This window comes from Chlorocebus sabaeus, chromosome 26, assembly GCF_047675955.1.
Source record: "Chlorocebus sabaeus isolate Y175 chromosome 26, mChlSab1.0.hap1, whole genome shotgun sequence".
Classification (NCBI taxonomy): Eukaryota; Metazoa; Chordata; class Mammalia; order Primates; family Cercopithecidae; genus Chlorocebus; species Chlorocebus sabaeus.
Window position 1 is genome coordinate 41,926,858 of NC_132929.1, and position 18,753 is coordinate 41,945,610.

An 18,753-nucleotide genomic window follows, 5' to 3' on the forward strand; every position below is an offset into this window, starting at 1 on the left:
TCAGAGTGACTGTTGTGAAGATGAATATGCAGGAAGCCCCGGCCTCTAGGACCTCTTGCCTACTTCCCACAGCCTTTCTAAGCAACAGGGAGAATAGGAAAAATACCAAGGGGCAGAGTCTGCTGGACAAGGACCCTGCCCCTGGGCACGTTAATGTCAATCATAAGAAATGCTTAAGTCTCTGAGGCTCTCTTGGCATACAGGGGGTGAAGCTACTGCATTTCTATTATCATTGTTATGCCTGCTATTATTAACATTTATCCAGTACCAGCATTTTACTTAGCACAGCACAAAGTGTAAAGGAAGATGCAGCGTCTGCTTTGAAAATAAACATCTAGGCTCCCCCACAGATTTGTGTCCCAGCAGAGGAACCAGCCTTTAGCCACTCAGGGACACTCCACAGCCCCACCTCCACCTCCACCCCCAACACTACGTCTCCATTTTCCTTGGGCTACTACTACAGGCCTTCTGAAATCTGTTCAGTGTTCCAAGGCCCTGGCTGGGTTGCATGGCCCTCACCTGGCCTCTGTGGCCAAAGTCAGGGTTCAAAGAACCAGGCAGAGAGCAGAAACAGACGTGGACAACCAGGACTCTGAGATAGTGCTAGAGCAGGCAGGGTGTATGGGGAAAGAAAGCACCGTGCTTTCTCATGACTGGCGTGTGAGTCAAACTAAATGCTTCACTTAATGTCACCACTCTACTGCTCCAGTTGCCTTGTTTTTCTTATCACCTCATCATGCAACCTCACACTTCATGAATCCTCTCATACACTTTAAAACTCAAGACCCACACCATAGTAAATTTTATCTGTACAAGTCTTTGGAACACGAAAGCATTGACAAGTGTCCATGGCCATCTAAGAAATGTACAAATATTATATATACACATCAGTTCCTCAAGCAAAAGTCCCACTTCCCACTGCCAAATGTTATTTTTTACAGCAGCTCTGCAAGATGAGTGAAGGCATATATTTCACCAGAGTGAGCCACTTTTTATAGAGTGGGGGGCGGGGGGCGGAAAAAAAGAAGCCCAAACACTTTTATTGCTTTCTAACCAACAGGATTTCTGGATGCAAATGAATGAATCACCTCTGTGACGATTGGCTGCCTGAGTTTCCTTGTCACACTTGGAGTAGGCTCGGTGGATGTGACTTGTATCCTCATGAGTCCAAGGCAAGATAAAGGACTGACATTGCTACCAGTGAGTTATGAGATTTGTCTTTATCAGTGAAAATAAGGTCATAACGCAGCCCAACCATTGCCTATTATATGTGGGTTCCATCTACTTTTCTGTATGATGTGATCCACTGTGCAAGGTGATTTGGAGAAGCCCAGTGCATAAATTAGCCATTTTTAAAAGCTGCATTATGTCTTTAAGGCCACCAGGGCAGCTTTTAATGCATTGCTGCCACTCTTCAATAGACACTGGACTTCTTTTGACCTGCATTTTGATGACAATCTGATGAAAAAAGTAGCTGGGGGGACTCTCCTAAGTATATTTAAAAGCAGAGGCTGGGCGCAGTGGCTCACACCTGTAATCCCAGCACTTTGGGAGGCGGTAGCAGGCAGATCACTTGAAGCCAGGAGTTCAAGACCAGCTGGCCAACATGGTGAAACCTCATCTCTACTAAAAATACAAAAATTAGCCGGGTGCAGTGGAGCACACCTGTAATCTCAGCTACTCGGGAGACTGAGGCAGGAGAATTGCTTGAACCTGGGAAGCAGAGGTTGCAGCGAGCCGAGATCACACCACTGCACTCCAGCCTGGGCAACACAGTGAGACCCTGTCTCAGAAAAAAATCAAAATAAAATAAAATTAGAGAAAAAAGGTAATATGTTGACACACAGTTGGATCCCAATTAGAAAAGTAACCAATCATGGTATTGAGTTCCTGGAAGCCATTTCTAAAGAGAATGCATAACAAAATCATTCATTCATCCCTCGCCTGTTCGTTGTGATTTAAAAAATGATAAGATCGGCCGGACATGGTGGCTCACACCTGTAATCCCAGCACTTTGGGAGGCCGAGGCAGGCAGATTGCTTGAGGTCAGGAGTTCAGCCTGGCCAACATGGTGAAACCCTGTCTCCACTAAAAATACAAAAATTAGTCCGGCATGGTGACGCATGCCTGTAGTTACAGCTACTTTGGAGGCTGAGGCAGGAGAATTGCTTGAACCCGGGAGGCAGAGGTTGCAGTGAGCTGAGATTACCCCACTGCACTCCAGCCAGGGTGACAGCAAGACTCTGTCTCAAAAAATAATAGGAAGAAGAAGAAGAAAAGAAGAAGAAGAAGGAAAAGGAGAAGGAGAGGAAGAAGAAGAAGAAGAAGAAGAAGAAAATTCAACATTAGCTTAGCTCATGGAGTGATTTCTCTGTGCGAGACACTGTGTGGACCTCTGATGTCTCAGTTCTTCCAAAAGCTTCAGAGGGCTCAACATGCTTTACATTATGGAAGTTCTTTAAGAGGAAAAGAATGATGAGGAAATTCATAGGTGTTTTCTGAAACACTGCACAAGTTGACACTAAATCTCATGAAAAATGATGCTTCCGAAGCGCAGGATTTAAAAAGATAAAAATAAAAGATTCTGAAAGTGATTTCTCTTCCACACAGCCTTTGGTCTGAAATTTGCACATTTGGTTTTCCTGTAGCTACTTCTGCAAAAACAAGTGCACCTACTCACTGTCACAACACAGTAGGCTACATTTTCTCAACAAATGTATTATTTGTTTTCTTCCACAATAACAACAAAGCTTTGAGAGTCAGCAGAGGGCAAAGGAAATACAGAAAGAAAACAGACAGCCGGGCGCGGTGGCTCAAGCCTGTAATCCCAGCACTTTGGGAGGCCGACAGGAGACCATCCTGGCTAACACGGTGAAACCCCGTCTCTATTAAAAAATACAAAAAACTAACCGGGCGAGGTGGCGGGCGCCGGTAGTCCCAGCTACTCGGAAGGCTGAGGCAGGAGAATGGCGTGAACCCGAACCCGGGAGGCTGAGCTTGCAGTGAGCCGAGATCTGGCCACTGCACTCCAGCCTGGGTGACAGAGCAAGACTCCGTCTCAAAAAACAAAAAAACAAAAAAAACAAAAAAAACAAAAAAAACAGAAAGAAAACAGAAGACACAGGGCTTGATCCTTGAGGAGCTCAAATACGATTCACTGAATAAATAATTATTGAGCATCTACAATATGCAACTGCTTCTTTTCAGACACAAGCAAATTCATGGGAAAAAACAACTGAGAGCCTTTTCCCCCCCAATATACAAAGAATCTAACCCATTCATTCATTCAACATGTGTTTATTGAAAACCTAATACACTATGTGCCGGGCATTGTTCCAAGCCCTTGGGGGAAGGTAAACAGCATAAAGTGCCTGCCCTCATGGATCTTACACCCAATGTGGGAGACAGACAATAAACAAACACATACATAACATCTGCGTATCTTACACATAATATACATTTATAATGAGAAGAGCATAATACAGTGAATTCTGGATCCCAACTGCCTCAGTTCAAACCCCGCCTTTGTCAATTACTAGCTGTTGAACTTTAGAGAACTTATTTAACGTTTGATGTCTGTTTTTCTCATCTGTAAAATGGGGGTAATAATAATACCTAATCCACAGAGCTGTTGTTAAGATAGTTATGTCAGGCCAGGCGTGGTGGCTCACGCCTGTAATCCCAGCACTTTGGCAAGCTGAGGCGGGTGGGATCACTTGAGGACAGAAGTTCGAAACTAGCCTGGCCAACATGGTGAAATCCCATCCCTACTAAAAATACAAAAATTAGCTGGGTGTGGTGGCACACACCTGTAATCCCAGCTATTTGGGAGGCTGAGGCAGGAGAATCACTTGAACCTGGGAGGTGGAGGTTGCAGTGAGCCGAGATCACACCAGTGCACTCCACCATGGGCGACAGAGCGAGACTCCATCTCAAAAAAAAAGAAAAAAAAATAGTTATGTCAATATATGTAAAGTGTTTAGAACAGTAGCAGGCACATAGTGCTATTATATGTGTGTGTGTGATTAATATAAATTCTCCACTTATCAGGTAGAGATAAGAGAATGAATTAAAAATAAAGGGGCCTGGCGCAGTGGCTCACGCCTGTTATCCCAGGACTTTGGGAGGCTGAGGTGGGAGGATCGTTTGAGCCCAGGGGCTCGAGACCAGCCTGCACAACATAGGAAGACCCCATCTCTACCAAAAAAAAAAAAAAGAAAAAAACCTAACCAGGTGTGGCACTACTTGGGAGGTTGAGGTGGGAGGATCTCTTGAGGCTAGGAGGCTGAGGCTGCACTCCATGATTGTGCCACTACACTCCAGCCTAGGGCAACAGCACAAGACCCTGTATCCAAAAGAATTAAAATAAATTTAAAAATAAAGAAGGACATAGAGGGACTGGGTGCGGTGGCTCAAGCCTGTAATCCCAGCACTTTGGGAGGCCAAGGTGGGCAGATTACAAGGTCAGGAATTCGAGACCAGCCTGGCCAATATGGGGAAACCTCATCTCTAATAAAAACACAAAAATTAGCCAGGCATGGTGGCGCACCCCCGTAGTCCCAGCTACTCAGGAGGCTGAGGCAGGAGAATCACTTGAACCCGGGAAGCACAGGTTGCAGTGAGCTGAGATCACGCCACTGTACTCCAGCCTGGGCGACAGAGCAAGACTGTCTCAAAAAAATAAAAATAAAAATAAAAGAAGGACATAGAGATGATAAGGGGGGCTATTTAGATTGAGTGGTTAGGGAAGGCCTCTCTGAAGGAGAGGACATTTGAGCAGAGGCCTGAATGAAGTGAGGGCACAAGTCATGTTAATAACCAGAGAAAAGCGTTTTTGGTAAAGGGAATAACAAGTGCAAAATCCCTGAGGCAGGGTCATGCTTGGGGTGACAAGGAACAGCAAGATGCTGAAAACGTCTAAAACAGAGGGAAGGGGAAGAATGGCAGGAAGTGAAATTGATGAGGTAGCTATGGACCTGGTTATACGAGGCCTTGCAGGCCATAGTAGGGATCTTGGATGTTCTAAGAGTAATGAGAAGTCGGCGGAGGGTTTTGAGCAAGGGAGTGACAAAATGTATGTTTTAAAGTCTTCTGTATATGGTAGTTCCTCAAAAAATTGAAAACAGAATTACAATATAATCCAGCAATTTTACTTCTGGGTATATACCGAAGAAAATTGAAAGCTGAGTCTTGAAGAGATATGTATATACCCATGTTCTCAACATCATTACTCACAATAGCCAAAAGGTGGAAACCACCCAAGTGTCAATCAATAGATGCATGAATAAACAAAATGTGGTCTAACCATGTAATGGAATATTTTTTTTTATTTTATATATATATTTATATATATGTGTGTGTGTGTGTGTGTGTATATATATATAGTTTTGTTTTGTTTTTTTGAGATGGAGTCTCGCCCTGTTGCCCAGGCTGGAGTGCAATGGCGCGATCTCGGCTCACTGCAAGCTCTGCCTCCTGGGCTCACACCATTCTCCTGCCTCAGCCTCCCTAGTAGCTGGGACTACAGGCGCCAGCCACCATGCCCGGCTAGTTTTTTGTATTTTTAGTAGAGACGGGGTTTTACCCATCCTGGAATATTATTTAGTCTTAAAAAGGAAGAAAACTGACCAGGCGCGGTGGCTCACGCCTGTAATCCCAGCACTCTGGGAGGCTGAGGTGGGCAGATCACGAGGTCAGGAGATCAAGACCATTCTGGCTAATGGAATGAAACTCCGTCTCAACTAAAAATACAAAATATTAGCCCGGCGTCATGGTGCGCACCTGTAGTCCTAGGTACTTTGGAGGCTAAGGCGTGAGAATTGCTTGAACCCGGGAGGCAGAGGTTGCAGGGGGCCAAGATCATGCCACCGCACTCCAACCTGGGCAATAGAGCGAGACTCTGTCACAAAAACGAAAAACAAAAAGGAAGAAAATTCTGACACATGCTATAGCATGGGTGAACCTTGAGGATATTATGCTAAATGAAATAAGCCAGTCACAAAAAAACAAATACTGTATAATTCCACTATGTGAGAAATTTAAAAGAGTTAAGTTCATAGAAACAGAAAGTAGAATGGTGGTTGCCAAGCCTGGAGAGAGGGGGAAATGGGGAGTTATTGTTTAACGGATACAGAGTTTCAGATTTGCAAGATGAAAAGCATTCTGGAGATTGGTTGCACAATAATGTGAATATACTTAACAATACTGAACTATACACTTAAAAATGGTTAAGGTGGCTGGGCGCAGTGGCTCATGTCTGTAATCCCAACACTTTGGGAGGCTGAGGTGGGCAGATCACCTGAAGTCAGGAGGTCAAGATCAGCCTGGCAGACATGGCAAAACCCTGTCTCTACTAAAAATACAAAACTTAGCCAGGTATGGTGGCACATGCCTGTAATCCAGCTTATAGCTTTGGGTGGGTGAGGTTGCAGTGAGCCAAGATTGTGCCATTGCACTCCAGCCTGGACCACAGAGCAAGACTCCATTTTTTTCCCCCAAAAAATAAAAATAAAAAACAAAACCGAAAAAAAAGGTTAAGGTGAAGCCAGGCACAGTGGTACATGCCTTTAGTCCCAGCTACTTGGGAGGTTGAGGCAGGAGTATCACTTGAGCCCAGGAGTTTGAGGCTATAGTGTGCTATAATTGCACTTGCAGAGAGCCACTGCACTCCAGCCTAGACAACACAGTAAGACGCTGTCTAAGAAAAGAAAAGAAAAGAAAAGAAAAGAAAAGAAAAGAAAGGAAAAGAAAAGAAAAGAGGTTAAGATAGTGAAGTTTACGTTATGAGTATTTTACCACAATTTTTAAAAATCTTCTGGAAAATAGATTGGTGACAAGTGTAGAATTAGGGAGACTCCTTAGATGTTTTAGTTATCTATTGCTATGTAAAAAACTAACCCAAAACTAAGTGCCTTAAAACAACCACCATTTTATTATCTCTTATTATTCTGCAGGTCAGGAGGGCTCAGCTAGGTGGTTCTTCTGCTCCATTAGGGGACAGTAAAAAGTTGTGGGGACAATAACAAGTTGGGCTCAGCTAGGACACTGACTCTCTCACTCCATGCAGTCCGAGGCCTCTTTCTCTTCATGTGGTCTCTTCACTTAGAATCTCCGGCACAGATACTAGTACCTAGACTCCGTACAATTAGCTCAGGGGTCTCAGAAGTATAAAATCCTTCTCAATACTTAGGTCAGAAATGCACAGCATCACATCCTCCACATTCTATGGGCTAAAATGAGTCACAGGTGAGCTGAGATATCCATGTTGTACAAGCAGTCTTCCTCTGAGGACCATCTTTGCAGTCCATCCATACAGGAGACGACTGCAGCAATCCAGGTGACAAAGAACAAAGGCTTAGAGCAGGATAATAGCAGTGAAGCTGATAAGAAGTGGCTGATTTGAAATATATTTTAAAGATAGAATCTGTGAGATTTGCTGATGGCTCAGATATGAAGAGGAAAAAAGGAGTCAAAGATGAGTCTAAGTTTTGGGCCAAAGCCACTGAATGAGTGGTGGTCTCAGGCATTAATCAGGCAGCAAAGCATCACCAAAAGCTGCAGACTTGGAGCCTTGGAATCAAGTCCTTCCTCTTTTGTTTATTCCCATATTACCCTAGTAACCCAATCTCTCTGGAGTTCTCCTTCCTGATCTGAAACATGAGGAGGATAATACCTGCTCACCCTGTCCTGTAAAGTTATCACAGGATCAGATGAAATCTCGTATGTAGCAACAATTGTCTTGAGTTTGTTACACATGCAGTGGCATGGAAAAACTACCACCTTGAAATGACAAAATCCAGTTCCAGTCCAAGGTCTGTCTGAGATTTGCTGAAGGAACTTCGGCAAGTCATTGAACCTTGCCTTGACTGCCCCTTAGCTGTAAAATCAGGCAGCCCATTATATCTGTCCTGCCTATGCCAAAGACATTTTTGTGAAAATTAATCACAAAAACATGAAACACATTTTTGAAAAGGCATAAAATGGCAAGTAAAAGGTGTTATTATTGCATCACTAATTACAGACCCAATATCTAGGCTCGGGGAAAATAAAATCCTTGGAGTCTATAAAATCCACCCATTCTCATGTGACCCAGGGGTTCCAGGCTTGACTTAAGGAACAGCCAAGGGAGAATACCATTCAGCGGTGCTCTAAAATACAACCCATAATTGCAAGTCAATCATACACATGGTATGAGGGTTAGTGAGTTATTCATCATAATGGAATACAGATAACAAGCTTATATTTGTAGCACTTTGACTCTAAGGGAAATTGTTTTGTTGTTTGATTTTTTAATGCACTGGAAAACTAAGGGGTGAAAGTAGCAGGTCACGTCACAGAAGCAAAGAAACCACAGGAGCTGAAGGAATAAAGGCCCAAATAAACATCTTTCTTCAAAAGTGAGTGTGTGGGCTAGGCACAGTGGTTCACACCTGTAATCCCAGCACTTTGGGAGGCTGATGCGGCTGGATTGCTTCAGTCCAGGAGTTTAAGACTGGCCTGGGTAACATGGTGAAACCCTGTCTCTAGAAAACACACAAAATTAGCCGGGCGCGGTGGCTCATGCTTGTAATCCCAGCACTTTTGGAGGCTGAGGCAGGCGGATCACAAGGTCAGGAGTTTGAGACCAGCCTGGCCAACACAGTGAAACCCCATCTCTACTAAAAATACAAAAATCAGCTGGGCATGGTGGTGGATGCCTGTAATCCCAGCTACGCGGGAGGCTGAGGCAGGAGAATCTCTTGAACCCAGGAGGTGGAGGTTGCAGTGAGCCGAGATCGTGCCACTGCACTCCAGCCTGGGTGACAGAGGTAGACTTTGTCGCAAAAAAAAGGAAAGAAAGAAAGAAAAAGAAAAAACACAAAATTTAACCAGGCATGGTGGTGCACACCTGTAGTCCCAGCTACTCTGGAGGCTAAGACAAAAGTATCATCTGAGCCTGGGAGGTCAAGGCTACAGTGACCAAGATAGCACCACTGCACTCCAGCGGTCTCAAAACAAAACATAAAAATATGTAAAGTGAGTATGTGACATGTGTGACCAGGCCAGGTTCTGGAACCCAGGGCAAGGACAGCAGGACAAGAACTTCAGCATCTCCAGTAGCCACAGAGAGCTTTTGGGTTTTAAGGTCTCATCTGAAAGACACCCACACACAAAATAGCCTAGTATTCAATTTATTCTCTGTAGAAGAACAAAAGACTGAGTCAATGCCGCAAGCATCTGAACTTGGTTTTGGAGGCAGTCGGGAGCGGCCGTTTAAACACTAAACCGTCTGCTTCAGGCAGGGAGCACATGTATACTAAAGGACGGGGAAAGCAGTCATTCCTTTTAGAAAGAGTGCTTCTGTTTTCATTATCATTTAAGGCTGTAGCCAGTGTTGAACAATAATAAGAAACTGGCTTGGAGAAAAAAATGCACCCAAATCACAGGCGTACACAATAAAAATGCTATTATAGACTTTTGCGAATATAAATAGTTTTTTAAATGAGGCTGCTAAGACTGGCATCCCAGATGCTACCTGAAAAAGAGTCATGTTTATATATTCCAGCAGTTGCACCAGTCACCAGTCTCAGACTGCTACCACAGAACGGACTGGGTCATTGTTTTGGCATGAATATCAATACAGACTGGTTGTGGGGCAAAGAAGGAAGACGTGGATCGAAGTGGACAGAGCACAAAGGGCAGAGAAAAGGGACTTGATGCTCAATGGGGAGAAATTGAAGAGGACAAAGGAATAGGAAGAATAAAAGGCAATAAGGACTGGCTTACTGGGAATCCTGCTAAACTACACAGCCTCAATTGTACCTAAGCACGGGCTTCACTTCATGATTTTGTTTTTGAGTTTAGCAACAATCCCAGATGGTCAGGGTGCAAAAGCAACAATCCCAGATGGTCAAGGTGCAAATTTCTTTGCTTTCCTCTGTTCTGGTGAAGGCACTGCAATAATAAATGAGTATTCAGCAGAAGCATAATAATGCTGGCTTTCTCAGAGTTACCCCATGTACACATGAGCTCATAGATGTCAAGGGGGCCTAGCCCTAGTCACAAAAGGGGGGCACATTGGAATTCCATGTGGAGGTCAAATGTCAATGTGAGTAACGTAAAGTGAGCAAAAGGAAGGACTTCCTGACAGTGGGGAGTGGTGAACACAGGAGGCATAGTCAGAAGAGCTGGCAGAATCCCAGATATGGGTCTTCCCAAAGGAGAAGATACAGGCTAGAGCAACCTCCGCATTCCCTTTTGAATTGTCCAGGTACAAGACACCTACTCAACCGGGCAAGGATGCTTGGTGAGTGGTATGCGGGACCTGAGACTACTACTGACCACCAGCTGGAAGGCGTGGGGGGACTGAAGATCTACCAAGTAAGTTTCAGCATCCTCCGTAGATCCTATCAGGCACTGGTGTTGAGTCCTTAGGGCGCGAATAAAGAGATGAGCACATGCAGGTGGAAACCACCAGCCAGCAGTTGAGACAGTGGGAGTGGAGCTGGATCACTGCTGTCTCTAGAAAAAGTACAAAATGTAGTCAGGCATAGTGGTGCGCACCTGCAGTCCCAGCCACTCTGGAGGCTGAGGCAGGAGTATCATCTGAGCCTGGGAAGTCGAGGCTGCAGTGACCAAGATGGTGCCACTGGATCATCTGGATCATCTGGATGCCCCATCAGGGCCTTCTAAGCAGGACTCAAAACAGTCTTCTCTTCTTGCCCTCTCCCAGAGGACGTCTCTCCACACTTGGCTCCTTAAGCTAGTGGCACCACCACTGTCCTAGTTTCTGGCTCCAAACCTAGTCACCCTTGCACTATATGCTGTTGCTGCTGCTCCCCCTCCACTCATTGTAATCTTTCTTCCACCAAGTCCTTAGGACTTCTCTCCCCTCCATCCTTTCTTTTCAAGCCCTTCTGGCCCACTCAAGCTTAAGTCATTTCTCCTCTGCAGAAGCTTCCCCTTCTTGTCTCATTTCCTTCATCCTTCCAGATCACCCTGGCATCACCTCCAGATTGATCTTCTAATACACTACTTGGATCATACCATTCCTCTGCTCAAAAACTTTCCAGCATTCCCCAGTGCCTATGGGACAAATCCTGTCATTTGAGACTCTCCCCAGTCCTCCTGCCTTAAACTTTCTTACCTAACCCTCTGTCACAGCCAAAGCCACCTTCCATTTTCCCACTGCCACATATCTGCTGCTGTTATAATTTCTGCTCTGCCTAGACATGGTTTAGTCACCATCTCCACTGCTTGGCCTCAGCCTGCCTGAAATACTTCTCTTCCCTGAATGCACAATACACTTACAGTCTCTACCATCCTTCTGGCAATTCGTCACTTGCTACCTGTGACATCTCATCCGTTTTACATAACATTGTGCTATTACTTAACATTTTGTCTCTTTCCCCACATCCCCATCAGGTCGACATTTTTTTGGTCTGCAGGCACCATCCAGGTTTTAATTTTGTATGTGCCTTAGCCTAGTACCCTGAACAGAGTAAGTGCTCACTAAATATTTATTAATTTAGGAGAGGGGAACCTTCCAAACATTCTTCACTGACTTCCAAAAGGCTTTAGCCCCCATTCAGGCAACACTCCCCATGATCCAGGGCAAGCATCCCACCTCCTCTGACTTTTACAGCTCAGCTCCAGTGAAAAATTCAAGAGCTCTTCCAGAAAGACCTGCTACAAGTCAAGGTAGCTGCCAGCAAGGAGATTTCATGAAAGGTCTCAGGTTTTAACCCAGTAAGGCGGAGGCTAATTTGGGCTTGTGACTCATTAGTCTCCACAGTTGGGGTTAGAAAGACAGACAGGCCCTGCCCTCATATTGCAAAAGCACATCCTTACCCCACTCCCCCCGGGTACACACACGCCCCACTGTGCACAGACACAGGCCGAGGCAACATAATCATCCATGGCACAAGTTTGAAACTTCGTTCCCAAATAGCCCGTGGAATTGAATTTCTGATATCTGAGTGCATACACGGATGTGCATTTTCCATTACTTGTTTAGGCAGACTATAAAACATCACTATAGAGGAGTCACCAATTGATGAACAGGTTGCAGGCTTCAAGTTCATGGGTTGGCTATTTGGAACTTAGAAGTGTTTTTCCCTGAAAGCAAGAGTGCCTGGGTTTTCCAGCCAACCTGCACAAACCCATTGAACCCTTGCATTATAATACCACAAAGTGATTTTTATTCTGTTCAGGAGGGGTTTGCAAATGTGAATGCCCGAAGTGGTCAGACGGACGATACATAAGCAAGGAGAGTCAGACCAGAAACACAGGGCATGATGGACATTGCATCTAAAAGGGGCCCCCAGCCACCCCAGGCTCCAGCATCGGATGGCTGCCCTGGGAGAATGCGGACCCAATGCAGCACCAAATTTTTGTGTGAGAGGCCAAAAACCAAATTTTTATGTGAAATAGTTGGCTACTAATTTGAAAAAATGTTCAAATGAAACAAGATCTATCAGTAAGCTGAAATTGGCCCAGGCTTGCAACCTCTGCTCAATAATGTTGCTTCTGTGGAGAAAACACATTTTAATTTCTACAAATCAACACCAGAAAGCATTTTCCCCTTTTCTGGCTCTTGCTGGGCACTGTCTCCAAGGTGAGGCACTACCTTGTGTGAGAGAAGGCTAATGCCTCTGTGGTTCTAAAAACCCAAGGCTCCCTCACTGAGTTCGAGGACGCGACCTCTCCTCTCCTTCCTGATGTGTCAAGGTCGTTGGTTCACAGGGTGTGTGCAAATTAGGACCTGCCTATGTTCTGCTTTTGTGGTGGTCATGGGGATTCATTATTGCTCCACTGTTTTTGTCTCTGTTTTCTTCTGATTATAAATGTTATATAGGTTCACTAACAGCAAATTTGGAAAATGTTCTCTCCTAAATGTAATCACTGATTTTTGTTACTGTTGTTATTGTTGTTTTTAGAGACAGAGTCTTGCTTTGTTGCCAGGCTGGAGCGCAGTGGTGCAATCTCAGCTCACTGCTACCTCTACCTCCCAGGCTCAAGCGATTCTCCTGCCTCAGCCTCCCGAGTAGCTGGGACTACAGGTGTGCACCACTACCCCCGGCTAATTTTTTGTATTTTAATGGAGACAGGGTTTCACCATGTGACCCAGGGTGGTCTCGAACTCCTGAGCTCGGGGAATCCACTCACCTCGGCCTCCCAAAGTGCCAGGATTACAGACGTGAGCCACTGCACCCAGTTGTAAAAGTAATCACTGTTGATGATTTATGTTTTCAATCTTTCCTTTTAAAATTTTTCTCAAATTATACAAGTATTGTGGGTTCAATGATGCCCCTACTTCAAATACTTGTGTCCACATCCTAATCTCTGGAATCTGTGAATGCGACTTTATTTGGAGAAAGGTCTTTGCGATACAATAAAGGTGGGGATGTTGAGATGAGAGGTCACTGGATTCTCCAGGTGGGTGAGGGCCTTTATAAAAAAGAGACATAGACACACAGAAGAGCAAGAAGCAATGTTACTAGCGAGGTAGAGGTTTGAGCGACGTGGCCACAAGTCTAGGAGTGCTAACAGCCCTGCAGCTGGGAGAGGCAAGGAGCAGGTTCTCTTTCAGAGCCTGTGGAGGGGCACAATCCTGCCAAATTTTAGACTTCCGGCCCCCAGAATTGTCAAAGCATTAAATTCCCGCCTTCCCAAGTTGTGGTAATTTGTTACAGCAGCCCAGGAAACCAATATGACAAGTAATACATGATAAGTGTAGAATGCAATTAATTCAAACAATACAGGATTACACCAAGTAAAATGGGAGAAAGTCCCCTACATGCTACACAAATCCCACTCTATTCCATCATGAATAGTAACTGTTTCTAGGCCTTTTACTACGGACTTCACACACACACACACACACACACACACAAACGTTTATATATATTTTATATGCTTCTTAAATAAATGAGATCATAGTATTCTGCAACTCGCTCTTTTTGAAATTCAGTATTTCTTGGGGATATTTGCATGTCTGAACATAAAGATCTGCCTTATCCTCCTCATTAACTGCAGTATATTCTATGAACATTGCCTATGTCATTGTTTTCATTAATTCTAAACCTATGAATGTGACAATATTACAATAATAAATCAAAGTTGACTTGCTTGACTACAGTTCAAGCTATTTCTCCCCTTTTCAATCTACACATTATAATACGTATCTATGTGTTCACCACGGAATTCTGGCTCTCCACCTGCTGCCATTGGAATTGGGTGTGCCCAAGTGACTTGCTTTGGCTAGTTCTGTGAGCAGGTCACTTGTGTCATTTCCTATGGGAAGCTTGTGCTCAGTTTGCCTCATTCTTTTTCCCCTGCCAAGCAACTGCAGAAGCACTGAGAGGGTGCTCACCATCAGCCTAGGTCTCCTGGTGAGCTCGACAGAGCAGAGGGACATATTGTGTGAGTGAGGAATAAACCTTTGTTGTTTAAAACCACAGAGAATGAGGGCTTTTTGCTACTGCAGTATAACCCAACCAATCACAACTGAGCATATATAACTGACATCATCTGTATTTTTATATATAGAATATATATATACGTATATATATATATAACTAAAGAAAGCTTAATACAAGTATTTTGACAGAGAAAAGTGTGGTTTATTAAAACCTGCTCAGTATTAATCAACAATATTACTTTGCTTTTTGTTTTGGTTTTGTTTGTTTGCTTTTGAGACAGGGTCTCACTCTGTCACCCAGGCTAGAGTACAGCGGTGCAGTCACTGCTCACTGCAGCCTTGGCCTCCCCAGGATCAAGCAATCCTCCCATCTCAGCCTCCCGAGTAGCTGAGACTACAGGCATACATGACCATGCCCAGCTAACTTTTTTGTATTTTGTAGAGACAGAGTTTCTTTCTTTTTTTCTTTTTTTGAGACGGAGTTTCACTCTTGTTGCCCAGGCTGGAGTGCAATGGTGCAGTCTCAATTCACTGTAACCTCTGTCTCCCAGGTTCAAGTGATTCTCCTGCCTCAGCCTCCCAAGTAGTTGGAATTACAGGTGCCCAACACCATGCCCGGCTAATTTTTGTATTTGTTTAGTAGAGATGGGGGTTTCCCCATGTTGGCCAGGCTGGTCGCAAACTCCTGACCTCAGGTGATCCGCCTGCCTTGGCCTCCCAAAGTATGGGATAACAGGAGTGAGCCACCACGCCCAACCTGAGACAGGGTTTCACCATGTTACTCAGGCTGGTCTGGAACTCCTAGACTCAAGTAATCCACCCACCTTGGCTTCCCAGAGTGCTGGGATTACAGGTGTGAGCCACCGCACCTGGTATCAACAATATTACTAACAATACAATTTTACTTCCTATTTAGTCATTTTTCCTTTTTACATTTTCATTAAGATGATGAACTTAGTGACAAAGGAAATGAAACACCACATTTTCAGTATCACAAATATCACACTAGCCATAAATCAATAAATGCGTTTGGTGAATATGCAGGTTCATGGCATTGCTTTCAAGTCTAGTAAATGCCACTACGCTCCGCGTCTATTAAAAAACCATGGGCTTCAGGTTGTCTATGGTTTCATGTATATTTGAAATAACAATGCTCTGTGTGCTCAAAGAACACCCCTTCTCTCTTGCTCAGATTGGCAGGTGCTGTTAGCTTCACAGAGGGGGAAGTACAGTTCTCTGATCAACAGTGATGCCTCAAGCTGATTAAAGAACATTGTTTGTAGAACTGGAAGGGGATCAAAATGCCTTCCATTCTCCAAGTCAGAAAAGATAAGGCCCTGAAGGCTTAAATGGTAAACATGACAAGAGCCTTATGGTTTCAGTGAAAGATATCTAAGATCTAAGCCCTTTCTCTTCAGGGAGGAAGAATATTTTTTAATGATATCTCTTAAAATGTCAGATTTAATAGGAAAAAAAAAGTGAAAAGGAAAGCCCTCTGCTTCCCCCACCCAAACACTGCAATCAGAGGAGGTTCCTGAATCACGGGTCTGACCCTGTCACAATTCCACAAGGAAGATGTGGTAAATACCTACAGCCTCCCACCCTCCTGTGCTTGATCACAGCAGCCAAACGCACAATGAAGGAGGCCTCTGATGATGATGACATTTTATTTAAAATTCAAATCTTTACAAAACGCCAGGCTTCCCATCACCTGGTACGAAGAGTCTTTAAGAGAGGATCCTAAGCTGGAGGATACAGTCTCATTCCTTGCAGGTAGAAAAAGGGGTGGAACGAAGAAGACCGTTCTCACCCACGAGACCTCCCAGCTTCACTGCCCTCTCCAAGTGGGTCTTGTTTGTAGAACTGGAAGGGGATGAAAATGCCTTCAGTTCACTGCCCTCTCCTCAGTTGATCTTGTGATAACAAAAGCGGCTGGACACTGTGCAAGGATTTCTGAGTGAATTCTGGGCCCGGTGTAAATCAGTGCTACTGAAGATGAACAGCCTGTGGGCTAATATACATTGGCAGAGTTCTCTGCCCCTCAGCTTGAACTAACCGAGGCGGCATTAGCCATTGTGTATTTACTTTTGTCTAGCCTCTGGATTACCAGCCTGGTTCTCCTATTTCTTTTTAATTTTCCTTTTTTGAGACAGTCTCACTCCGTCACCCAGACTGGAGTACAGTGGCATGATCACAGCTCACTGCAACCTCCGCTTCCTGGATTCAAGTGATTCTCATGGTTCAGCCTCCTGAGTAGCTGGAATTATAGGTGTGCACCACCACACCCAGCTAATTTTTGTATTTTTAGAGAGATGGGGTTTCACCATGTTGACCAGGCTACTTTTGAACTCCTGGCCTCAAGTGAACCACCCACGTTGGCCTCTCAAAATGGGATTATAGGCATGAGCCACCACACCCAGCCTCCATTCCTTTTTTAATAACGTTATTTATGCTGCTCTCAAATACTTAACAAATACCATAGTTTTAAATATAATTTATGGCCGGGCGCGGTGGCTCAAGCCTGTAATCCCAGCACTTTGGGAGGCCGAGACGGGCGGATCACGAGGTCAGGAGATCGAGACCATCCTGGCTAACACGGTGAAACCCCGTTTCTACTAAAAAGTACAAAAAACTAGCCGGGCGAGGTGGCGGGCGCCTGTAGTCCCAGCTACTCCGGAGGCTGAGGCAGGAGAATGGCGTAAACCCAGGAGGAGGAGCTTGCGGTGAGCAGAGATCCGGCCACTGCACTCCAGCCTGGGTGACAGAGCCAGACTCTGTCTCAAAAAAAAAAAAAAAAAAAAAAATATATATATATATATATATATATATATATATATAAAATTTATTGAGTTCAAATGATTATTATGAATCATGGTAGGCAGAATTCTGAGATGGCTCCCAAAGATTCTTGAACCATGGCGTACGCATTTTTCCTAGTTATTCAGTCAGTGCTAATCTAGGTGCCACTCCGAAGAGATTTTGTAGATGAAATTGAAATTTTTTAGATTTAAAAAAAAAGTCCCAAATCAGCTGACCTTAACATAGGAGATTATCCTCAGCGGGCCTGATCTGATAAAGGAGGCTGTAAAGCGCCTGGCTTCCTCTGATGAAAGAGACTGGAAGTGTGCGAGGGCATGGCAAGGAACTGCAGGGGCCTCCAAGAGCTTAGAGCACTGCTGGCTAACAGCCAGCAAGAGAAGTGCAGCCCCAGCCCTACAACCACGAGGAACTAAATTCTGCCAACAACCATGTGAACTTGAAAGAAGACCCCAAGCTCCAGAAGTGATTGCAGCCCAGTCAACACCTTGATTTTGGCCTTGTGAAACCCTGAGCAGGGAATCTAACTCGGCCATGCTCAGACTTCTGAACTACAGAAACTGTGAAATAGGCCAGGCATGGTGGCTCATGCTTATAATCTCAGCACTTCAGAAGGCTGAGGCTGGCAGATCACTTGAGCCCAGGAGTTCAGCCTGGGCAACATGACAAAACCCTATCTCTACAGAAAAAAAAAAAAAAAAAAAAAAACGAACATTAGCCAGACATGCTGGTGTGTGCCTGTGGTCCCAGGTACTTGGGAAGCTGAGGTGGGAGATGTCTTGAGTCAAGGAGGCGGAGGCTGCAGTGAGCTGAGATTGTGCCAGGTCACTCCAGCCTAGGCAACAGAGCCAGACCTTGTCAAAAAAAAAAAAAAAGAAAAGAAAAGAAAAGAAAAGAAACTGTGAGATAATAAATTATTGGTTTTAAGCTGCTAAATTTGTGGTAGCCATGCAATAATGGAAATCTAGTACAATCAGATATAGCATATTTGCTCTGGCCTAAAATGTAAAGAAAGTTAAGTACAAACGCAATTTTAAATTTTATACCTCATTCTTCTTCCATTAGAACCAGGTACAAAAGAATAGAATGTCTTTTCCTTTATTTATTAAATAATAAAATTTAAATTGGGCCAGGTACATTGTGGCTCATGCGTGTAATCCCAACACTTTGGGAGGCCAAGGCTGATGAATTGCTTGAGGCCAGGAGTTCGAGACTAGCCTGACCAACATGGCAAAACCCCATTTCTACTAAAAATACAAAAATTTGCCAGGTGTGGTAGCGTGCACCTGTAGTCCCAGCTACTCAAGAGGCTGAGGCATGAGAGTCACTTGAATGCAGGAGGTGGAAGTTACAGTGAACCGAGATCACACCACTGCACTACATTTTAATACCTTATTCATATTTATCTAAAACCTAGAAGTTTAGGATCATTACTAAATACTCCTTATTCTCTTTTTCATTTTTCATAACCTTCCTATTGTAATTACAAGGTTTTAGAATTCAGTTTATCAATATGAGATGTAAAATGGGATTCA